General features: G+C 36.2%; 1 protein-coding gene and 1 pseudogene across 4 annotated transcripts in view; one reads left to right on the forward strand and one right to left on the reverse strand.

The window, feature by feature from the left end:
* Positions 1-25,940, forward strand: part of EXOC6B (exocyst complex component 6B) — a 722,841-nt gene that overhangs the window by 55,073 nt on the left and 641,828 nt on the right. Inside the window, exon 1 of one of the 3 annotated variants that reach the window (XM_082426007.1) lies at positions 14,563-14,611. The exons of the other annotated variants lie outside the window; for them this stretch is intronic. The gene's annotated coding sequence lies outside the window, so the exon portion shown is untranslated. Of the gene's footprint in view, positions 1-14,562; positions 14,612-25,940 lie in introns of those variants that run through there. 3 annotated transcript variants of the gene reach the window in all.
* On the reverse strand, positions 2,940-13,777 carry LOC309643339 (general transcription factor IIE subunit 1 pseudogene; annotated as a pseudogene). Its single transcript has one exon. The product of its transcript is annotated as a general transcription factor IIE subunit 1 pseudogene (transcript).

The following is a 25,940-nucleotide window of genomic DNA, read 5'->3' on the forward strand; positions in this document are numbered from 1 at the left end:
GCTGCATTCTTTTTTAGTTTTTCAACAAATATATACTTAATAATGTCTGCTAAGTGTGAGACGCTGTGCTCAGCACTGAACGTATCAGCAGTAAACAAGACAGACATTGTCTTGCCCTAGCAGAATGTATAGTCTACTAATGGTCAGTCCATTTTCCATACCATTGCCATAAACGTTTTCGAAAATTCAGATCTGATTTTTGCTGGTTCTCTTTTGCCTACCTCAGGCTTTTCATAGTCAAGTTGTAGCATACCATAACAGTTCAAATGACTTGTCCAATGAAGCCATCCTTGATCGCTCCTTAGAAGCAGAAATAATTATTTTCTTATCCTGGTTCCCATAGCCCCTTATAAAAATCCTTACCAGAGTATTTATTATATTTTATTATAGTTGTTTGTATCAGTTTCCTCTAATTGTTTGTGAATTTCTTGAGACCAGCGATAGTATTTTATTTATTATTGTTTTATCCTCAGTGTCGGATATAGACTCTGGAATGTAAGTGCTCCATAAAAGTTTAAAGTATAGTATAGTCTTAGTACTTTCTATCATGTCATGTATGTATGTTTTGTTCCTCCAACTATTAGGTTACAGACTGTCTTATAATTTCTTTGTATTCCTTCTGTTATCTAGGCTGATGCAAAGGACATCCTTAAAAAATATTTACTGATTATTATTAGTCTTTCAGTATCTTCTGCATTGTAGTTCTGTTGTTTAGAAAAGCATTTATTGGTCCCTTGTTTTACAGAATGTCTCACTATATTTAAAAAATCCAAATATTTAATTTAAAGGGGCCTTGTTTCTATGATATACCCATCTTAAGCAACAGCTCATTGATACTGTGCCTGCTAAGATGGGTCTTGCTTGCTTTCTTCTGTTTGTCTACTAGAATACTTAGAGGTGAATTAGTGGTTCACCTTCAGAAAAGATATGATACGCATCTTGTGTATCATCTTCACTTCTGGTCTTATGTTGCTGCCCTTTGTATCGATTATTGCTCTCCTGTTTTTAATTTTATTTAATGTTGTATTGTTTATATCTTTATATGCCACTTTAGATCCTTAAACTAACTAAAAACCAGACAAAAACCTAGAAACCAGTGGTACTTTCATTTATCCTCCAAGTACTTATTGAATCCTAAGTCCTATGCCTTAAGAGATAAATAATACGTAATACCTATCCCAAGAAAATGGAATTTGTTAATGTAGAAAACACTTGATGTAAGAAAGGTTAGACAAGAGGGCTTTGGGAGGTGATGGGAGGCATAGGGTTTGGAGATTTAGGTGCTTCTGGAGAAGGTGACGTTTGAACTGAATCTTGAGAGATGGCTAGTATTTTGATTGGTAAAAAAGGAGAGATTGGGCATTCTAGTAGGTGGAAACAATAAGAGACCAATAAAATATAATTTGTGTTATTCATTAGGGTTATCCACCCAAAATTTCTGCTTCTCTTCCCAGTCACATGTTATGATTGTATGTCCTTGCCCCTTGGAAGTTAGGTGTGGCCGTGTAAGTTGCTTTGACCAATGATGTGTGAGCTGAAGTGACCTGAGTCACTTCCAAATAGAAGATTTAAGAATCTGTGCATTCACTATGCTTTCTTTTCCTCTGCCACAGTGATCTGCAGTGCTCTGATTAGCCTGTGGGCCAAATATGGTCTGCCTGTATTTGTAAATAAAGTTTTATTGGAACATAGCCATCGTGATTTGTTTATGTATTGTCTATGGCTGCTTTTGCACTACAACAGCAAAGTTGAATAGTTGTTACAGAGAGCATATGTCCCATAAAGCTGAATATATTTACTATCTGGCCGTTTATAGAAAAGTCTTGCAGACAACTGCTCTGGATGTTGGCTGCTTAGAATGAGCATTTTGTAGAGCAGAGACTCCTGCTGACCCACAGTGGACAGATGCATATGCCATCAGCAAGAAATAAATCTTTATTCACTGATATTTTGGGGTTGTTTGTTATAGTAGTATAATCCAGCCCATCCTGACAGTCAGGCTCTTTATAGGAAAAATATTTCAGTTGCTCACAGAGGAAGAAACCTTATGGCCAGGAGTAGTGTGGAACAAAGATGGATAGGAATGTTAGGGTACTGTTGTGAAAGTACGAGGCTGTTAAGCTCAGGTGTTTAGATTTTATTTAGGACCCTCAATATGGAATCAGGACTTAACGATTTTTTTTGAGGGACCGAAGAATAGTATGGTGGGAGCTTTATGGTAAAAAGTTTAATCTGCCAATAGTTATAGAAAGGCTGGAGCATTCGTTGAGTCAGGAATTTGATCTCTGTAAAACAAAAGTCCCTGGAAACTGGACTGACAGTGGTTTAAATGGAGTTTTTTTTTTTTTAATAAGTTGCAGTGACAATTTCTTGTGCCATTAATGCTTAATAGCAACCTCAGATTTTTTGTAATTTGAGCTGTTTATACAAGTGAGGAAGCATCATTGTAAAGGGAGTTGTGATAGTTGAGGGCCAGTTTTTTTATTTCCTTCTTTTTTTCTTTGATTTCCTCTTTTTTAGGTAAAGCAAACACATCAGACACTGCCATCAACTCAGTGAAATTTGGTGTCAGGTAGCCTAAGGTAGTTTAAAGTGGAAAAACAGTCACTTTAGAATTGGGTCTTACTGCATCTCCTGTTACTTCATCTGCTATATATCTGCTGAAGGAAACCTTTGTCAGTTTGCCAAGTTACATGAATGCAGCTGAGAGTATATAGCAGTTCCTCAAGGTTAAAATATAATATTTTAGGGAACTGAATCCTTCAGGTTTCCTAAAGCAGTTTCATCCTACATATATGATGTTTTGAAGATACATAGAAGGAAAAAAAGAACAATAATAACAATGAAAAATGCTGTAGAAAATTCCTGTATAATCAGGTTATTTTGTAAAGTGATGAACAAACTTGTTCTTCTAATCCTTTTTGGCTCTAGTGAAAGAATTTTTTTTTTTACTTGTTTTGATTTTACTGGCATAGGGGCCTTTAGAAATTTGGAAAATTCATTGCATTGCAGGCTTGTTGTGTTGTTTATTAAGCTGTTAATTATTCCTTTTCTCTTGGAGTTTATATTTTAATAATACAACATAATACAACATCTCACATATAGACCATTTCTTTAAAAGAAATAAACAGTGCAGAAATATTTTTTTGCCTTTTTATCGATTATGAAAATAATACATGTTTATATTGCTTGGGACTCTGGTTGCAAGTTATAGAAACTCTGTGAATTAACTTTAGCAAAACAGTTTAATATATTAGCTTACTATAAGCAGGCATCTGCAGACACAGGGTGAAGCTGGTATTAGGTAAGACTGCAACATGGGACTCTTGTGTTTTTCTCTTGGCAATGTGTTTTACATTTTTAGCAAATGTTTTCTGTGTAGTTGAAAAATGCATACTATGTGTTTATGTAACGTGTATAATTATAAAGTTATGTGTATTTTGTATTGGGGCAGCAAGTTATGTACATTTCATATATGTATATTATATATTCTTTTTAAAAAAAATAAATTTATTTATTTATTTATCTTTGGCTGCGTTGGGTCTTCGTTGCTGCATGCGGGTTCTCTCTAGTTGTGGTGAGCGGGGGCTACTCTTCGTTGCGGTGCACGGGCTTCTCATGGCAGTGGCATGTCTTGTTGTGGAGCACGGGCTCTAGGTGTGCGAGCTTCAATAGTTGTGGCATGCGGGCTCAGTAGTTGTGGCTTGTGGGCTCTAGAGCGGAGGTTCAGTAGTTGTGGTGCACGGGCTTATTTACTCCACGGCATGTGGGATCTTCCCGGAGCAGGGCTTGAACCCGTGTCCTCTGCATTGGCAGGCAGATTCTTAATCATTGTGCCACCAGGGAAGTTCCTATATATTCTTTTTTTATGGGCAGATAGAGAAATAGATGAGTGTGGGATTCCATGTCAGTATACTTATACTTTATTCTTGGCTCTGTGACTTGGCAAGTAATTTATCTTATCTGTGAGTCAGTTTCTTTGTATGTAAAATGAAAATAATACTATTACTCTATATCATGGGATGGCTTTGAAATTAAGCAAGATAATACATACAAAGTGTTTAGAACAGTCCTTTATAAGTAGTGAACATGGACTAAATGTTATTATAAATACTGTAATGTTTATATTATTAATGTACACATGCACTATATATATATATTGTGTTATATATGGATAGATACATATGGATTTTGTATCTTGCTTTTTTCACTAATCTGTTTTCTTTATTATATTTTTGAACTTTAACACCTTTTAGAAAACTCACAAACCTAAAGGAAATAAACTTTGGAGTTCATTGGTGATCTTAACTTTCCTCTGAAACATGGCATTTTTGGAAAACCTTTGCTTGAGCATGCTAGCCTTTAACCCAAAGATGTGATGTGTTCAGAAGGAATAGGAGATGACTAATACCCATGAATGCTTGAAGGTGTTGGCTAGTGAAATTTGTATATCCCTTTCCTGAATTGAAAAGATGACTTTTTGGTATAAACAGACTGAAGATCAACCAGGGACTCTTTATCAGTATATAAAATGACAGTTTTTTCATTACTAGTGTGAATCATATTATGACTAGATTTTAAGTCAGTTTTTATTATTGTGCTCTGAAGAATGGCCGATTTGTTATTTGCACTACTTGTGTGGAATTTACTATTGCTGCCTGTTTATATTTTCAGATGTAGCCTGTCGCCCTCCTAAAGATTGCCAGTACTTACAAACTTTTCTTATGGGACTGAGTGGTGATATAATGAATGTGATTTTTTGAATTGTATAATGAAATATATCAACATTTGCAAGACCTGCAAAACCCAGCGAACCAGTATTTTTCAAATGAACAATACCTGATGTTACAAAATCATACATGGGTAAAAGAGTCATCAAAGTGTAAGATAGACCAATGAATTTTAATCTAAAACTCATCAAGTTTTGAGGTTGTGTCATAAATTTGTGTGTGTGTGTGTGTGTATATATATATATATATATATATAAAGTTTTCTGAAAAGGCTTTAAAAATACTTTCTCCCTTTTCCAACTACATATGTACAAGGCTGGGTTTTCTTTATATACTGTAACCAAAACCCCACATTTTAATAGATTTAATGTAGAAGTGGTTATAGAGTCCAGATATCTTCTGCAGACATTAAAGATATTTGCACAAATGCAAAAGACTCTTCCAACTATTTTTTATTTGTTTATTTCAGAATATAAAATTATTTTTCATAAAATATTCTTTAACATGTAAATATTATTGGTTGTTAATATTAATGAATTAATATTTTCTAATTTTCAGTTTTAATTTCTAATACAGTAAATATTGATATTTACTGAACCCTAAGTTCTTTAGGGTTCTTAATATTTAATAGTATAAAAATTAAAAACTGTGTTTAAAATGCTGGAGAGCTGATAGTTTGGATGAAAGGAAACTGAAGAAATATGACAGTTGAATGTAATACATGGTCCTGGGCCAGATACTCTCCAGGAGGAAATGAAAATGCTCTAAAGAACATTATTGGGACAGTTGACAGGATTGGAATATGGACTATGGATTAGATTATAATTGTATCGATGTAAATTTCTTGAATTTGATAATTGTATTGTAGTTAGATAAGAGAGGAAATACACATTGTAGTTTTTTTTTTTTTTATAAATTTATTTATTTATTTTTGGCTGCGTTGGGTCTTCGTTGCTGTGCGAGGGCTTTCTCTAGTTGCGGCAAGCGGGGGCCACTCTTCATCACGGTGCGCGGGCCTCTCACTATCGCGGCCTCTCCCGTTGCGGAGCACAGGCTCCAGACGCGCAGGGTCAGTAGTTGTGGCTCACGGGCCCAGTTGCTCCGCGGTATGTGGGATCTTCCCAGACCAGGGCTCGAACCCGTGTCCCCTGCATTGGCAGGCAGATTCTCAACCACTGCACCGCCAGGGAAGCCCCACATTGTAGTTTTAAGGGTATAATACATGCAACATATTCTAAACATACATGTACATATATGTGGAAGAGAAAGTGATAAAACGTGGCAAAAACATTACAAACTGGTGAATTCTGCATAACGGCTAAATAGGAGTTCTCTATTATTTGTACAATGTGAAGTTATTTCAAAATAAAAGTTAAAAAATTATGAAGTAATATAATGAATCTCTTAACAGATTTTACAGATTAATTGGTGAGTGTCTTTTTGTGCTTGTGAATGACTGAGAGGTTTTGAGCAGTTGATAAGTGGCTATATAAGTCCTTTGGAGTTTTCACGGCTTTTTAGAGGACACTCCTTGTGCTCTGCTGCCCCCTAGTGACTTTTGTGCTCATCAGCAGTTCATTCTGCAAGTACAGTAAGTTGGGAATTTGGATCACTGTAGTCATCGTTTAAAAATAATTTAGTATCAAGTAAAAGAATTGTTTTGGGGGGGTGGAGGAAGATACTACTGTGAAGATCTCATGATCTGTTTTTTCTTACAATTTTTAAAAAATTATATTTTTGTCCTTGTGTTTCCTTTGAATTGTATCCTCAGTCTCTCTTTTTTCCCCCCTCTTTTTTGAGCATAGTATTTATTGGTTCCTCATCTGACAGAAACAGTAGAATTTCCTGTATTTTCTTTCCCTCTCTTTTCTGTGACCACAAATATTAGTCAATAATATTATCTTAGTGTTTTACTTTATAGTCTTAAAATGTTTAGAATTCTGCTAGCTCATAATCTCTCATTTGCAATTTGAAAATTCCAAAGGCTCTGAACCATTTGTTGTCAAAAGCTGTCTGAATTCATTTGGCAACAAAACTTGATGTGAGTTGATGTGAGATAGTGATAGTCTTTATATTTACCACTTGTGTGAATATTCCTACATTTGCTGCAGAGTTACTAATGTTACTAAACTAAACCCCAAGGGTTTTAGATTAGGGATTGTAGACTTGTACCTGATTTGCTTAGCTTTGACTCCCAGTTATGAGGTATGAAACATCACCAGCTTATACTACTTTCTATCTTTTCTCTCTTCTTTTTATTAGTTGTATAATTTTTACATACTATTGAAAAAATTTTTATTAGAGTATAGTTGATTTACAGTGTTGTGTTATCACATACTATTTTTATATACCATATTTTGTCACTCTTAATCTTATCTTTTTGTCTTAGAGTTACAGTTAAATATGTTCCCTTATTACTTCCAGTCTTTTTTGTTGAAGTTTCTCTTGTCATTTAGTTTGGTTGGAGTTTTTCTCTACCAGTTACCTTCAGAAGGACTTATATAAACAATAATTTTTGAGTTATTGTATATTCAGAATGGCTGCTCTGTAGACTGTACAAAGGACAGCTTCATTGAACTTAAAACTTTTGACTCATATTTTGTTTCCCTGAGTATTGTCTTCTGGTGTTCAGTATTGTAGAAAGGTCTGATGGCTGCTGAATTTTCTTTTCCTGATTATTGACTTCTTCTTTTTTTTTCTTTTGCTGTCTTTTGGTTCTTCTTTTTCTAATCTATAGGAATTACTCTAAGGATTACCACATGCATCTTTGACTCATTAAAGTATAATATAAATTAATTCTTTTATCACTTCCTTGACACTACTAGGACCATATAACACTTTATTTTCATTTACCCTTTCCCATCTGTTAATCTATTGCTGTCATGAATTTTAATTTTACATGTCATTTAGTGCCCCCAAGACATTATATTTATTATTTTGTAGAGTCAGCGTTCATTTATGTTAACCCCTTTTTGGTTTCCTACATTTCTGTGCTTTATTCTGAGATTACTTTCTTTTTGCATGAAGAACTCTCTTTAGCATTTCTTTGAATGCAAGCCTAATACTGACACATTCTCTTATTTTTTTGCTTGTTTGTATGAAAAGTGTCTTTATTTTACCTTAATTCTTTTGAAATTGTGGTAAAACATACATAACAAAATTTACCATTTTAGCCATCTTTAAGTGTACAGTTTAATGGCATTAAGTATATTCACATTATTGTGCAGTCATCACCATCATCCATCTTCAGAATTTTCATAATGTTCCCAAACTGAAACTCTGTGCCCATTAAACAATAACTCCTCATTCTCCCCTTTCCCTTCTCCTGGCAGCCACTATTCTACTTCCTGTCTCTATAAATCTGACCCTTCTGAGTACTTCATATATGTGGAGTCATACAGTATTTGTCCTTTTGTGACTGGCTTATTTCACTTAGGATAACGTCTTCAGGGTTCATCCATGTTGTAGCATGTGTCAGAATTTCCTTCTTTTTTTAAGGCTGAATAATATTCCATTGTATGTGTACCACATTTTGTTTATCCATTCATCCTTCAATGAACATTTGAATTGCTTCCTCCTTTTGGCTGTTGTGAATAATGCTGCTATGAACATAGATGTATAAATATTTCTTTGAGTCCCTGATTTCACTTTTTTTGGGTATGTACCCAGAAGTAGAATTGCTGGATTATATGGTAAATTATTTTTAATTTTTTGAGGAACTGCCAAACTGTTTTCCGTAGTGGATGTACCATTTTACATTGCCTGCCTTAATTTTTAAGGGACTTTTTTTTTTTAAACTAGTTTTAGATTCTAGGCTGGCAGTTTATTTTTTTCAGCACTTTACTGTATAATTCAGTTGTTGTTTGACATATATTTCCTGTTAAAAAGTTAGCTCTTAATCTTAACATTGTTCCTTTAATATTTTTTACTATGTTTTTGGTTTTCTGCAGTTTTACTATGAGGTGCTTAGGTATAGTTTTCTTTGTATTTATCCTGTCGGGTTTGTAGAGCTTGAAACTGTGGATTGATGTCTTTCATTAGTTTCGGGAAATAGTTGACTATGATGTTTTAAATATTGCTATTCCCCCATTATAGAAAGACTAGACCTCTTTCTGCAGAGTCACAAATTTAAAACTATTTTCCTAGTAACACTAAGATATTGTTTTCTTCTTTTACTCACATTCTTGCAGGAGAATATAGTGAAGTACTCCAGAGGCTATATGATATGTGAAGACAGTCATTGTTTTAATGGCTAATGTAATATATGCGTGTGTATTCTTATGTTTAAATTCTTATTCAGCTTTAATTTTTAATGTGATAAATGTCAATAAATATAACCACATGTACAAAAGTTCTTGGGGAACTCCATATTTTTTAAGAGTATGAAAATATCCTTAAGCCAAACAGTTTGAGAACTGCTGGGGTAGGCATTTTGACTCTATCCCATATATTTCATATTTTTTTATAGTCTTCTGTATTTTATATATTTTTATTTTCCTCTTTATGCTTTTTTTTAAATGGGAAGAGTATTCATTTTAATTATGCTCCAAGGTGTTACAGAGCTAGATTAACAAATTTCAGTCAGTATAAAATAGATTTATTATCAATATTCAGTCATAATACAACCCAGGTAAATGAATCATTACTATATACAAGGCTCAGATGTTTAAAATCTATCTTAACTTTACACATGTACTATAAAATGATAAATACTTAAAATGACAATGCAAGGGAAAATATTATAAAAATACAATTGTTGTAGACCCTTGTATGAAAGTTCTTTAAAGTTCTGCCTTAAGGAATAATACCATGCTGCATATCAGAACCAAAAATAAAGTATTTTCCTTGAGATTATGCTCAGCGATATACTGGATGCACTCTAAAATACCATGCCTGACAAGAATCAAAAGAGACAAGGCCTTCAATAATGTTGAGAGAAAAAAAAAGAGAGAAGAGTAATCAATTGTCATATGCTGATTTCTGCTGGAATGGCCTCTTTAAACAATTTATAGCACTGTGGAAAAACTGAAAAAGAAGGGGACCAGTCTCAGCTTTATATAAAGGATTTCCAAATCAGCACAAACTCAGACAATGTTAAAAGGTACTGTTCCCAGTACTCTCCACTCTTCAACCCTTTTGCATGGACTCCTCATCCTAAGTCCATGTTTCTTCTCTAATTTCTTCCTACGGGCTTACCAAACACACTTTCTGTTTTCTATTATCCAACATGCAAACCAAAAGGCATTAAGCAAAACAATATCTGTCAGTCAAGTCAGTTCTAAAGACACCAGTTTTGGTTTAGGTATTAATCATGAGATTTACGCATAACCATCCTTCTTCCACACACACTCCCACCTCCCCTTACATATTGACTCCATCCTAAACTGTGAAGCAATATGAAGTTTTAAGATTTTTTTTTTCCTTCATCAGTGATTTGCCTGTTGCCAAGCTGCTTGGTTGGCAGCAATATCAGGAGCTGTTTGGAATGCTTGGTCAGAATAGATAAGAAAGATGTGATCAGTGAATTACTGTAACCTATCAAAGTGAGCTTCTACAGGCAGACATGAAGAATTTACCTTTAGACTTCCCGCACTCATTTCAGAAGGGAGAAAATGTGTCTTAAAAGGGAAAGGAAAAAGATTAGTTAAGGAAATATAGCAAAGTATTAATACTGTAGTAATAGGAAAGGGAATGCTTATAGCCAGCCTACATCGTGGGGAAGTTTCTGGCATAAAAATCAAACTTTCTCTCCCATTACTCTTTGCACAAGATTAACAATTGATTTACATCAAGAGGTGCAGAAAGCCACTAAACACTTTCTTCAAAGGTAGGGAATTTCTTTTTGAAATGAGCATTAGAGAAAGGAGGAAAAGGTAGGGAAAGCTCAGTCTAAGAGGTCCTCAAACATGCGTTGTCCCATTGCTATGTACGCTTCCTTTCCATCTGGTGTCATTTGGGCCACCAGCTCTGGCTTCTGGCTCACTTCGCTGTAGGAGAATGGACGGCCAGCCACCATGACAGTGGGGTCGTCTGCTCCTTCCTCAAATTCATCCTCCTCCTCCTCCTCTTCCCCATGATGTGCAGCCGCAGCTGCCGCACGGGGTGGAGAGTCATTGTCTCACTCACTGGTCTCACTCACAGAGTCACTGCCATTGGCAGTGGTCACAGGAGCAGCTGCCCCCACTGAGCCTGCTGTGGCAGAGGGGGTCTTCTTCTCATGAATGAGCAGTGCTCGCGTGACCTCCTCGTTATCATCTGGCCCCGCACGGCCTTCCTCACGCTCCTGAAACGAGTCTGTATCTAAGCCACCTTCCTTCATCTCTTCAGAACTATATGCTCCTTGGAGAGTGCTCTCTCTTAACCAAATAGTTCTCTCTTTGGCAGATTTTCCCTCCAGTGAGGCTCGATGAAGATCGTCTTGGTCATCCATGTTAATGACAACATTCTGAGTGTATAGGTCCTCATAAGAGGGGCCTTGGTGGCCCATGCTTCCTGGTGGTGCCCACCTGCCAGGCCAGCAGCTGCAGCAGCAGTTGCTGCACGGTCCTTGCTCTGTTTCAGGGCTGGTATTTCTGTGGGTTCTGGCTCAAGTATTTCATAGGCCAAGTTCACATCCTCCGTCTCTCAAAGCAAAGCATAAATGGGCTCAGTTTGTTCATTAAACCTTGCCAAAAGTGTGTGTGCATCTTTTTTGGGCATTGCTGATTCATCTTCTTCTACCTCTGTATGGCAGAAAATACAGCGGAAAGTTCCTGTCATGGGATCAAAGAGCTGATTATCTTCTAAATCTGTAAAAGTACTACTGCAGATGGGACATTTGAAGGAGGCCCAGTTGGTGAAATCTCTCTCATCAGTTTCAGTCCTCCTTCTCATGTGGTCCAATTTATATTTTACCACATTAACAAGAGTACGATAATTGATCAAGTAGTGGTTGTGGTGAGTGGTTTTCCCATCTGCAGCAGTCTCCACCCTCATTCTGCACTTGATGAATTTGTCTCCCTTTAAATTATTCAAGACTGATCGAAGTTGCTTCTGATCAAACTTGAGCAGCTCCAGCATGTCCTCCTCTTTCACACAGAGGTTTCAGATCAAGATGTCCAAGGCCAAAGCATGCTCAATGCCATAAAATCCCCGGATCACATACTTGGCTAACTGCTTCAATGCTGCTGGAACCTCGGTGAGGACATCTGGATCTGCCATCTTTAGCAGCAAACTTCAACTTTAAATGTACTGGCCAAAGCACATCCTGCATGGGGAGGGCACTGTGCCACATCATTCAGCCTGTTACCTTTGCCTGAAACACCTTAGGGGACCCAGAGCCAATCCTTGAACACGCCCACTGCAGCTTCACTCAGCGCCTCCACTACTGGCTTAAACGAGCCATGCCACTTGTGCGACAAAGAGAACGCCCTATTCCTGCGGCCAGCTTTAGAAACCACGTGCTACTTTCCTCTTTACGCGTTAATCTGGATATTTTCTATTAATTTATCTTCACTAATCTCCTCTTGCTGATAAACCATCTATGGAACTCTTAATTTTAAAAATTACATTTTCACTTCTGAATTTTCTCAATTTTTAAATAGCATAGATTTCAAGGCTCTGGTGAATTTTCCATCTTTCTATTTTGTTCATCTTTTTCTTTTTTTTTTCCTTATTAATCATAGACCTTTCAAAGTCCTTTTTTCATAATTTCAATATCTGGATCATCTGTGGATCTTGATTTTCAGTTATGTGGTCCTCTCCCTTGGCATGCTTGGTAATTTTGGACTGCATGGAGATAAAAAACTCATGGAGGTTCTGGGTAACCTTCTCTTCCGTAAGAGAAGGTTAAACTCCCCCCAACCCCATCTTTTTCGGTAAGGTGGATAGAGTGGCAGTGATCTGAATCCAGTCAGGGACAGAACTATGGCTATCTCTGGTTCAGTACAGCCTTTTGCTATAGTCCTTCACATTTTCCAAACAGCCTTGGAGTGATGATTAGGGCCCCTTTCCTCAGGTGGACACTGCATTCTAATCTTTACTCCATACAGCAAGACTACCTAAAACTCTGTTCTGCTTCTCAGAGGCTTTTTGCTTGTCGTCTTAGCCTCTTGCCTGCTGTAGGTTAAGAATTCAGTGCATGTATTGAGGGAAAAACAGAAGAGTGTTGTGTTTTTTACCATTTTTCCTCTCTAGGATCTTTACCTCTTGTCTCTAATTTATGTCACTTCAGTGCCACAAAACTGTCAAAAGCTGATTTCTCTACGTCTTCTGCTTGATTCCTATACTGGAAACTTAGCCTCTTGTGTGCAGACTTGGCAAATATCTTGGGAAAAAGTGACTAAAGAATGTTGGCACACCCCTTCTCATTCTTCCCCTGGTCTCCAGCATTTTGTTCCCTTAATTTCTGATCATCTTAGCAGCTCTGTAAGTCAACCAAGAAAGAGCATCAAAAATAGGTATGCAGAAAGCCTGGATAGGTGTCAGTTCAGATTGGAGCAGGGGAAATGGGAGCATCAAGAGAGAGTTTTCCAGAAAAAGGTGAGGATTCCAATAAGAAAGGAATGGTAATCTTAGTGTACAACCTGGCTTAAAAGTGAAGAATATTTATATAGTTGAACTAATACAAATGTTGTTTATTGGTTTTAAAGACAAAATACTGGTAAACCATAAAAGACAAGTATGATTCTGGAACAGAATATATATGTTATTAACCCAACCCAGTCAATGTAAAATTCACTTCAGCAGTTGGAAGAAAGTGAGGAAAAGAAATGAAGAGAAAGTAAGGGAGAGCTAATGCCTCACTTCGCACAATTAGGGGGTCAAGGTAGTCATAGATAATGATGTAAGAAATAAAAGCATAAGTGTATTATTAAGAAATAAAAGTACAGTATTAAGCATAGTATATTAAATTACAAAAATAACCTTTAGAAAAACTAAAAGTGGTATAAGTATGTTGAGAGGAGAGGGAGGGGGAATGATATGGTATGATGAGGTAAATCTGCTCTGATTATAGGAGAAAGACAATATCTAAACTGATTTTAAAAAAAGCAATATTATTATATGTTTTACAGATATGGGCTTACCTCCACAAAATTAAGAACCAGAAACATTTTAAAAAGCTCCAAGTGGTTTTCTCTGGAATATTAAAATGGAAATCCAGGAAGCTTAAAGATCCTCAAGCAGGGTAAACACAAGCAACAAAACTACACCAAGGCACCACAAAAGGAATCACAACAATAGCTCAAAAGATGGGAAGGGGGAAATGGAAGTATACTTAATTAATTAGAAAGAAAGCAGGAAAAGAGGAAATCATTTACATTAATATAATTACCTATTTGACTAGGTTTAAGTCTGTTATCTTGCTATTTATTATTCATTTGTCCCATCTGTTCTTTGTCCCTTTTTTTCTCTTTTCTTACTCTCCTTAACTAAATTAGATTAACTGAATATATTTTAGGATTCAATTTTCCCCCACTATTGTCTTATTCAGTATACCTTTTTGTTATATATATATTTTAGTGGTTGCTGTACGGTTTACAATATGCATCTTTAACTTATTACATTTGCTATTGCCTGAATGTTTTGTGTCCCTTCAAAATTCATATGTTGATACCTTACCCCCCCCCCCCCGACTCCCCCTGCCAATGTGATGATATTAGGAGGTGGGGCCTTTGGCAGTTAATTAATTCATGAGGAAGTCATGAGAGTGGAGCCCTCTTGAAAGGGATTTGTGCCCTTGTAAGAAGAGACATGAGAGCTTGCTCTCTCTCTCTCTCTCTCTGTTCTCTGCAATGTGAGGATACAGTGAGAAGATGACTGTCTGGTAAACCAGGAAACTGGCCCTCACCAAACGCTGGATATGCTGTGCTTTGATCTTGGACTTCTCAGCCTGCTGAACTGTGAGAAATAAATTTTTATTAAGCCACTCAGTCTATGTAATTTGTTATAGCAGCCTGAACTGATTAAGACAACAGTTTGCCTTCAAATGATATTATACCTATTCATGTATAACATAAGATCCTTGTAACAGTATACTTTCATTTCCCCCCATTGACCTTTGAGTTATAGTTAGCATGTATTTTACTTCTACATATGTTATGAATTCCACAATTCATTGCTATTATTTTTGCTTTAAACTTTCAGTTATCTTTTAGATAAATTTAAAAAATGATAAAAATCTTTATCATTTGCTATGCTCTGTATTCCCTTGTATAGATCCATATTTTGACCTGATTTTATTTCTTTTCACCTAAGGAACTTACTTTAATGTTTCTCGTAGTGCAGGCATGCTGGTAACAACTTCTCTAAGATTTTGTCTGAAAAAAAAAATCTTTGTCCTTAGGTTTTGGAGAATATGTTTGCTGGCTATAGAATTCTAGGTCTACAATTTTTCCTTCAGCACTTTGGAGATATCTTTCCATTGCCTTCTTGCTTACATAATTTGGATGACAAATCTGCAGTCATTTTGTTTGTTTGTGTTCTTTTTTCCCTCCTCTGTATCCTTTTAAGTTTTTTTTTTTCCTCCTTTTTTTTTTACTGGTTTTCAGCAACTCCAAGAAGCCTTTTCTGATTAATCCAATTCCACAGCGAACATTATGTTTTTATGATGCTGTACAGATTTAGGTGTACAGATTTAAGTGTACAGATTTAACCATTATATTAATTTCTATACAGATTTATAATTTATAATTACCTTCAATTGTGTTTCCTTGTGCCTTTCTTATTATAGTATTTGCTTCCTCAAAGGGAAACATTCTTGTCTTCATTTTAGTAAATTCTCAATAAATGCTTACTAAGTGAGCCTATGATGGTAAAATGTCCAAACCACCTGGTATAGCCAGTTTTCTTAAGTTTCTGAGAAAACAGTTTCTGTTTAACTTGATGTGGTCATTTTATTTTATTATTTGGTTATTTTATTACTTAGTAATCAAATTTCTCTTGCCTTTTAAAAGTTTATTTCTTCTGGTTTAGTGTATCATGAACATTTAAAAAAATTGCTCCCATTTCCCCTCATTAAGTAAACAATCAAGTTACTCCTTAGATTGGAGAACTGGAGTGTGTTAGTGATATTCCATAGCTTTTGGAGAGTGACCTAAACATAACCCTCTGGAGAAGTAATTTACTGGTAAGCAATATTTGTTTCTTCAGTGATGTTTGGGGCCATATTAGATTGTCATTTTGTTGACTGAGAATTGACCTGTGTAGGGTGTCAGATTCTCCAAAGAAGTTATATGATCTAGACCAGATTAACTGATAATATATAACTGATGATAGATAAGTAATGAAAATATGCATTAGGCCTCAGGTAGATATCTAACGAATTATATAACAAACTTTAATCATAGGGTCATTTCTGAAAGGCAGGCAATTTACTTTTCCCAGTTACCCATTGTAAATTACTTAATTCCTTGTATTGAACCAATCATTTGGCTTTAGTGACCTCTGTTTTCAGAAAAATGTCTCTTAACGTGTTAAGCTAGTCTGTCTCCAGTCTTTTTTTTTATGGTGTGAGTTTTGGTATCACTCATTCTGTTAAATTTTATTTTGATTGTTTTAGAACCATTTTTCCATGTAAGTCCATATAGATCAAGGTTGTTTCAGATCTTTTTTTATCTTTCAAAGTATTAAAAATAAGATCATTTTAGTGTCATTTATGTAGTTGAACATATATTTTATTTCTTGGTCTAGGTATAAAGTAAATTTATTGACTAGAGTGGATACTAAGATGACTCCATGCAGAAAGAGTTAATGACAGAAGTAAAGTCTTAATCAAAGACAATGACCAGCATTTAAACTAGCCCTATCTTGGAACACAAAGGACTGTATAGCAAGGCTGACTGTGATATGCCAGGGCAATGTTTTGGGAGTATGATCCAGATCATTGGTTCTGGATGCTGACATTTGAAAATGATTTCTTGATGGTGCATATGTGACCTTGGAATTATGAATTGTCTTAGAATTTCTTTTCAAGGGAAGGAAGCATATAAACGGGAGGGTAAACACATATTTTGTTAATAATTTGCTGTAAAGATGGTTTATTACAGTTTAATATTAAACAGCTCAGGAGGCCTAAAATTTATCTCACTTGGTTCTGACTGGTGTTTCTTGCTGACACATGGTGTGAATCAACTGTCCTTCCAACTTGAAAAAGCAGAGAGCTCGCTGACACAACTCCTTTGTTCTAGGGAATTGTTTCCACTGTGCCTTCAAAAAGGAGGGACATTAAAAGCTTTGGCTCATAGCAAGTTCTCTCCAAGTTGGACACAGTTGGGGGGCTGAATCTTGGCTAAAGAAAGTGGGGTTGGTGATTTCTTTTGTATCCTGGATTTTTTTTTTTTTTAAATTGAACATTTACTTTTTCAAGCTTTCTACTTGACCTTATGTGATTAACAGTTCTTCCTTCCCCCTTAAAATGGAACCAGAAAATCTCACATGTGCTGGTGTTTTCCAGGGTTCTCCTTTCTTATTAGGTCCTAGAGTTGCTTGGGTTTCTGCCCTTCCTCATAGTTGAGTTTTCTTTTGTGAAAATATTCATGTACCTACTTAACAAAGCAAAACATGAACATGGAAGGTTTAATGACAAAATTATGTCTCAAAAGATCTCAGAAGACTGGAAAAAGGATTATAATTGTAATAGGTAGTAAGTAGTAGATTCAGAATATCAACTGAATGAGTATAGCAATGTATTATAAAAGCAAATTAAAAGATTTTATGTGACTTTAAGCTCAATGTACAGTATGATATAACTGCCAGAAACACTAAAGCATTAGGCTCTTTTAATAAGGCCGAGTAACAAAGTTAAAGGAGATAAGTCTTATTTTCCTGGTTTGACCATGTTTGATCTGAAAATTGCTTATATTTATAGCGTACTTTCTGTGTCATGTACTGTTTTGAATGCTTTACTTACATTATGCCATTTAATCTTTACACAGCAACTGTATGAAATGGTTGTTATTATTATCTACATTTTATAGACGTGGAAACTAAAGTATAGAGAAGTTTAATAACTTTCCCAAGGTCACAAAATTAATAACCAAGACTTGAATCCAGGAAGTTTGACTTTGAAGCCTATGCTCTTGACTACTGTACTACACTGACTGTTTTGTTGCATTTTAAGAATGTTGACTACTAGAATGTGTCCAGAGGGTAAAAGCCTGAGTTGAAAGGCTGTATGTAGAATAGTTGAATAATTTGGATTGTTGAATCTGGAGAAGGGAAAGGAGGGACCAAGAACTCGTTTTTGGTGGTCCTTTGAGGGCAAAAGTAAGATAAATGGTGAAAATTATAGGAAGGCAAATTTTATTTTTTATAAGAACTTTGCAACAGCTATTGAAATGGGATTGGTTGCCTTGTAATGAACTTCCCTTTACCAGAGATGTTTCAGTGGAAGCTAGACAAGTATGTGATAGAGATGTTTAAAAAAAATTGACCAATCCAATAGCTGTGCCATTTTACAAGCCCACCAACGGCATTCAAGATCTCCAGTTCCTGTACCTCTTTGTCAATACTTGGTATTGTTGGTCTTAAATTTGATCATTCTAGAGCGTGTGAAATAGTACCTCATTGTGGTTTTCGTTGAATTTCCCTGAAGACCAGTGGTGTTGAGTCCCTTTGCATGTGCTTATTGAGTTTTCATACATCTTTGTGAAGTGTATACGGTGGTCAAGTGTTTTTGCCCTTTTAAAAAAGTTGAATTGTCTTTTTTATAACTAATTCATAGGATTTCTTCTGTATTCTGTATAAAAGTTATTTGTCAGATATGTGTATTAAGAATATGTTTTCCAGTCTGCGGCTTGCTTTTCCATTTTCTTAATGGTATCTTTGAATGAGAAGAAATTGTTAACGTTATGAAGTCCAACGTATCATTTTTTCTTTTACAGTTAGTATTTTTGATGTCCTGTCTGAGATATTTTTGCCTATCCCATAGTTACAGATGTATTCCCCTATGCTTTCTTCTAGAAGCTTTATAGTTTTACCTTTTGCATTTTGTTATATGATCTATGTTAAACTAATTCCTGAGTGTAGTGTGAGGTATTTTTTGCAATTCACCTTTTCCCCCGTACAGGCTCTAGTTGTTCCAGCGTTATTTGTTTAAAGACTTTCCTCTCTCCATTGAATTGCCTTGATGACTTTGTCAAAAAATTAATTAACCATATGTGTTTGTGTTTGTTTCTGGACTCTCTATTGTGTTCCATTGACCTACTTGTCAATTCTGTGTCAGTATCACCCTGTCTTGTTACTGTAGTTTTATAGTAAATCTTGAAATCAGGTTTATAATTCCTCCAACATGTTTAAGCAACAAACGTCTTTGCTTTGGTCCTTATCTTAGGGGGAAATAATTTCAATATTTCACTATAAATTATGCTGCTAACTATAGGGTTTTTGTAGATATTATTTATGAGACTGCAGAAGTTTCCTTCTATTTCTAGATTATTGAAAGGTATGTTTCTCCTTTTTCATGAATAAGTATTAAATTTTGTGAAATTCTTTTTCTCCATCTAGAGAGATGATAATAGATTAATGTGGTTAATTATATTAATTGAATTTTTAATGTTAAACTTTGCTTTCCTCAATAAATTCTACTTGGTCATAAAAAAAAAAAAAAAAAAAAAAAAAAAAAAATTGAACTTGTATCTGCGAATTAAGGCCAGTCATTTCTGAGGTTCCTTTTTTCTGTACATTTCTGTATTTCCATATTAAAGAGAGATCTTTAAAATGGCCTAGTGTATACTGTCCTTAAGCAAATGCTTCTGTGAAAAAAAGCACAGTATTGATTCCTAATGGAAACATGGTGTGAGAGGAGGGGTGGGTCCTCATTTATTTTCATCTAAAATATGAAGGGTTTTTTGTAAATAGCTTTATGATATTGGTAGGGAGTTCTTTGCATATCATGTTAGTGGTATAGGAAACAACAGAAAATGGCTTTTCCAATTCACAAATCAAGTTACTTAAATCGAGTAATAGATCAGAGCTTCCATGGTAATAACCATTGAGGCTCCCCTCTTCCCCTCCCATTTGAAGGATCATGAAAGAACATTAATTGGTGAGGTTCATAGTTGCTATGGAAGGGCTCTAGGAAACTGCTATGTGAGTTTTCAAATAAAAAATTTCGGGGTATCAAATATATGTATGTTTTAAATACATTTTGAAGTTATGATCAGTAATGAGAAGGTTAGAATATAGAAGAGATACTGAAGTTTTAAAATTCCAGAATTCCCTGGCAGTCCATTGGTTAGGACTCCACGCTTCCATTGCAGAGGGGCATGGGTTCGATCCCTCCTTGGGGAACTTAGATCCCACAAGCTGTGGCAGTGTGACCAAAAAAAAAAAAAAAAAAAAAAAAATTCCGAGCAGTGGTGATTGCTTCTTGGGTTTGTAGGTGATAGATTGTGAGAAGAAATTCTCTATTTTTTTACATAATTGTTTTTGAATAATTATTAAAAACTAGGCCCCAGGTTACTCTGAAGTGTTTGTTCTTGTTTGGTTTTTAATTTTAATTAGTATTTTATTGAGCATCTACTATGAACCAGGTACTATTCTAGACTTTTAAAAATGCACTTCCTTTTTTCAATTATAAAAGCAATACATGTTTAAGAAAATAAAAAGTTAGAAAAGTAGAAAGAAGAAAGTCACAATTGCCTTATTCAAACATGCCATTTGTATTATTTGTATTATTTTGGTGATTTTCACCTCTGCCTCCTCCCTCTTGTGCTCATCTTCCTCTGTCCCATTTTCCTTTTCTTCCCTCTCATCCTTTTTCTTTCATCTTTTCCTTGATATAACTGTAGCAACCTAGGGAAGGTAGATGTTTTTGTGTACTGGCAATGTCAGAAAGGTTGCTTCATGCGTGAAATGATGATAATGGTAACTACTCCAGTAGGATTATTTTTGAGCAATAAGTGAGTTAGTGTATGTAAAATGTTCAGCAGAGGGCTTGGTACATTATTTTTAAAATGCTTATGTTTACTGTTGTAATTTTGAGCTGGATTTATCCTTTAATGTTCCGGGTGATATCGGTATAGTAAGATTTCCTAGACTGAGTTGCTGGGTGGTTGAATGATTGGCCTCTAATTTTCTTTGCTTTTCTTATGAGTTGGAACTATACGTAACTTTCCCCCCTCATGTTCTTGAGCCATCATTACAAACTCAGACTTGCACCTCAGAGTTTTTTCAAAACCATGATCAGGTGTAAATCAACTTAGCTGTTCCATATGATGTGTGGTAGGATTTCTCTGCGTACCCCTATGATAACCATTTAATAGAACACTTGATCCAGGTCAAAACAGAGTAATGAAAAGTTGCTAAATAGCAGGACATTTAGCATTGCCCTTTGTTCAGCTCTCCGTGACTGTACATTATGGTGTCTAGTCTGGGTATGAGACTAATGTTTATCATTATGGTACAGAATTCTTGACTACTTTTATGTTCTACCAAATACAAATCTTTAACAGACTCCACCCTGCCCTCCCCCTTAAAAAAAGACAGACTTTGCCAACAAATTTTTTTCTCTCCTTTGAGAGTTAGCTTGGTAATTTGGAGCATATAACCATGATGTTTGGGAGCTGTTTCCATTGTTGCAGTCTGATTGTCCATGGTTTAATCATCAGTAGTTAAGAAGGAAAGCAAAAAATGGCTCCAGGCTGCAGAGTACCATAAAAACTTTCCACCTGGAAGCAATTTTTTTCTAAAAGCCCTTAGGGACTGCTGTCACCCTTCCCCTTCTATTGGCAACAAGGGCCAGAAATACCAGTTCCCTTCAGAGCCAGGTCTTGTTGCAATTTAATCATCTTCCTTTTCCTAGCTTCCAGAGAAGGTTTGAGGAGAGCTAGGGAAATAAATTATTCCCAGACACTTCTACAGTAGATTTCCTTGAACCTTCTAAGTTCCTTCTTCCTCTAATTCCTTCCTTTTCTATTTAGCATTTTAGCTGAAGTACAAATTATTTGCACTGCTAGAACTTGAATTTACTTTTGAAGCAAGAATGTTTATTATTAACTCTAGTGCTTGTCTTTGGAGAAAGTCTAAATGTTGAAACATTTTTGGGCACTGCTTTAGGCCCTTTGTCACTTTATAATGTCTTCTCTGTGGGAGGTGGGCATTGTTCCAGGTGTAAACCCTCAAGGAACTCATGGTCCTGTAGGGGATATAGACATGTAAATAAATCATTACTGTGTAGAGTGCTCAGTGTAGTACCCTTTCAAAAATATGAACAAATAAACATTTCAAAACAAAAGTACCAATTCAGCTTTCCATCAGTGAATGTCATTAGTGGTGGTGCCCATTAATTTCTAGGATATTATTATGCATTTGTTCAAGAACTTTAGGGCAAAACAGGATGATAGTACTTCTGGTGAAATTTACCTCAAATCACGCATGGTTTCATAGGTTCAAGGATGGTTCAGATTTGCACAGTGTCAAAATGAGAGCCAGGTGGTAAATGAGGATACTGTGACTGTAAAGGGGTACCACTTGTCTTATATGACTTCTTATCAAGGATAGGTCTAGGTGTTTTAACGGAATTTGTTTCTTCATTTTTTTAAAATAGAATTTTAAATATATTTCTTAAAAATAGGCTATTACATGCTGTAACAGGTTTTTTTTTTTTAACATCTTTATTGGAGTATAATTGCTTTACAATGGTGTGTTAGTTTCTGCTTTATAACAAAGTGAATCAGTTATACATATACTTATGTTCCCATATCTCTTCCCGCTTGCATCTCCCTCCCTCCCACCCTCCCTATCCCACCCCTCTAGGTGGTCACAAAGCACCGAGCTGATCTCCCTGTGCTATTCGGCTGCTTCCCACTAGCTATCTATTTTACGTTTGGTAGTGTATGTATGTCCATGCCACTCTCTCACTTTGTCACAGCTTACCCTTCCCCGTCCCCGTGTCCTCAAGTCCGTTCTGTAGTAGGTCTGTGTCTTTATTCCCGTCTTGCCCCTAGGTTCTTCATGACCATTTTTTTTTTAGATTCCATATATATGTGTTAGCATACGGTATTTGTTTTTCTCTTTCTCACTTACTTCACTCTGTATGACAGACTCTGGGTCCATCCACCTCACTACAAATAACTCAATTTCGTTTCTTTTTATGGCTGAGTAATATTCCATTGTATATATGTGCCACATCTTCTTTATCCATTCATCTGTCAACGGACACTTAGGTTGCTTCCATGTCCTGGCTACTGTAAAAATAGAGCTGCAATGAACATTGTGGTACATGACTCTTTTTGAATTATGGTTTTCTCAGGGTATATGCCCAGGAGTGGGATTGCTGGGTCGTATGGTAGTTCTATTTTTAGTTTTTTAAGGAACTTCCATGCTGTTCTCTATAGTGGCTGTATCAATTTACATTCCCACCAACAGTGCAAGAGGGTTCCCTTTTCTCCACACCCTCTCCAGCATTTATTGTTTGTAGATTTTTTGATGTAACAGGTTTTTAATGTAGTTGAAGTTGGCTTCTTTTGGGAAAAGATGCCTAATATCAGCATATCAGTAAGTAGGAGAAAAGTAACCTTCAGTATGAATATTCAAAGAATGGACTCACAATCCTATTTGATGTAAATGTCTCCAGAGAGTGCAAGCTTAAATTCTTGCTGGTTTTATGAACAGTTTCTTAGGCTCTGCCTAGTTTGTAAGGAGGGTAGTTTCTATATCAGGGTATAGTAGTTGTAGTAGGAAGGGAGTGTTAGTAGTTTTAGTAGTAGGGGTGTGTTATGAGCTGAATCTTGAAGGATGAGGAGGAATTTCCCAGATAAAGTGATAGTAAGGAGATTGTAGGTAGAGGGACTACACAGCACACTCAAGGAACTTCAAGTAGAGTTGTAGAGTGAGTGTGGGGAGTATTCAGAGATAAATCTGTACATGGAGGGGTCTTACATACTATGCTAGGGACTTTGGACTTGATCCTGAGGCAGGACTTAACCCTAAATTGTGGTATGCGTGTGTTTGTGTGTGTGTGTGGTGTGTGTGTGTTTCATGATCATATTTCATTTAAAGAAGATTACTGTGAGAGAAGTATCGAACATGGATTTTTAGGGAAATAAGGAGAGGGAGGTGAAAACAATTGCTTGGAGGAGAGATAATGACGCAGGGCAAGGCAGTAGCAGAGGAGGATAGAGAGGAAGAAAAGCATAGAAAAGCTATTATGGAATTAGATTGGGAGGCCTTAGTGATTGATTAGTTGGAGGGAGGTGTGAGGTGGAGTGAGGCGTCAAGGTTAACTTATGTATTTCTAGTGTCGGTAACTGGGTGGCTCTGGTTGTTTCAATTGAGATGGTTAAATATAGGAGGGATGTGCAGGTTTGGGTAGAAAAGTTAATGATTTTAACCTTTGACATGCACTGTTTTGAGATGTGTTTGAGGATGAATGGTGGTTGAATATTCAGGTTTATAGGATTTGAAGGATATGCTTTGTTATTGATTTGGGAACCAAAGATGTTTAATTAACAGTGAAAGCTGAAGTATTGGTGATATCTCTGAGGGAGTATGAAGAATGAGAAGAGATGAAGTCCAAGCAGGTATTGAGGGCCAGAAGGACGAAGAATTTTTGGAGACTGAGAAGGGGAATGTAATAGAAACCCTGGGAGTAGATATTTAAGAAAGAGGAGGTGGTTAGCGATGGCACATACAAAAGAGGAGTCAAGTAAATGATGAACAGAAGAATGAATATTTGATTTGACAATTAGTAGGCTTTTATTGACCTTAGCAAGAATAGGTTCACTGGGGGGATGTGGGTAAGAAACAGGCTACGCTGGATCGAAGAGCAAATCCAATTTGAGGAAATGGAGGCAGTGAGTATAGACTGCTCTTTTAAGAATCTTAACTGTGAAAGGAGAAAGAGGGAAGGAGAAAGGATACCAGATTAAAATTATCGGAAGAGAGATTTTAATTTAATAGTACTTCATTTAAAAAACACAAAAAAGCGCCAAGTTATTTTGTTAAGAGGGGACATGTTTTGTTAAGAAAAAGAAGTCAGTAGAGCTGAAACATGAAAAGTACAGACATTTAAAAAAGTATTGATGGGGTACAGGAGAAAGGAGATTTTTAGAACATAGGATTAGTCTTATAAGTAAGGTAGGATGTCTGTTTTATTGAGATAGGAATGCACAAATGTAAGGGTAGATAGAGATATAGATAGACTTGTATATTGGAATGCAGGAAATTAAGAAGATTCATGCCTAATAAGCTTGTATTTTCTTTACGAAATTAGGTGGCAAAAGTAAGTTGCTGGATCAAGGTTGGACTTTTAAAGAGAATGGCAGTAGTTTGGAATAAATGTTCTAGTCGTGGAAGAATGAGTTGGTAAAAGACACACCAAATGTTTGGATGCTGCTAACGGTTCATGTATTTGTGTAATTAGCTCCATCAGTGTAAGGTTCTACACACGACTGTAGTTGAGTCATGAAGAGAATGGCAGCCAGTTCTAAATGTTGGTAGATAGAGCTGAATAGAGAAGAGTGCTTTTCCTCTCTTGGGGGACTTCTTTTGGTGAGGCTTATAGGTTTGTCGTTTTATTTTGAGGATAACAACTTCCTGTATCTTTTATCAATTCTGGGAAATCCTCAGCTATTTCTCCGAATATTACGTGTTTGTTTGTTTGTTTGTTTTAATACATTTATTTATTTATTTTATTTTTGGCTGTATTGGGTCTTCATTGCTGCATGCGGGCTTTCTCTAGTTGCAGCGAGCGGGGCTACTCTTCGTTGCGGTGCTCGGGCTTCTCGTTGCGGTGGCTTCTCCTTGTTGTGGAGCATGGGCTCTAGGTGCGCGGACTTCAGTAGCTGTGTCTCGCGGGCTCTAGAGTGCAGGCTTACTAGTTGTGGCGCACGGGCTTTGTTGCTTCGAGGCATGTGGGATCTTCCTGGACCAGGGATTGAACCCGTACTCCCTGCATTGGCAGGCAGATGGCAGGCAGATTCTTAACCACTGCGCCACCAGGGAAGCTGTTTGTTATTTTTTACTAGAGCTCCCATTAAACCCATCCTATTCTCCATGTTCTTAACCTTTCTTTAATGTTTCCTGCTATAGGTTGAGTGTTTTGTGTCCCATCAATATTCATATGTTGACATCCTAACCCCCAAGGTGACGGTATTAAGAGGATTAAGAGGTGGGACCTTTGGGGGTGATTATGTCAAGAGAGTGGAGGCTTCATGGACAGGATTAGTTTTCTGGGCCATTATAAAGAGGCTCCAGAGAGTTTGCTTGCCCTTTCTGCCCTGTGAGGAT

The sequence above is a fragment of the Balaenoptera physalus genome (genome assembly GCF_965194825.1).
Source record: "Balaenoptera physalus genome assembly, chromosome: 15".
NCBI classification, from domain to species: Eukaryota; Metazoa; Chordata; class Mammalia; order Artiodactyla; family Balaenopteridae; genus Balaenoptera; species Balaenoptera physalus.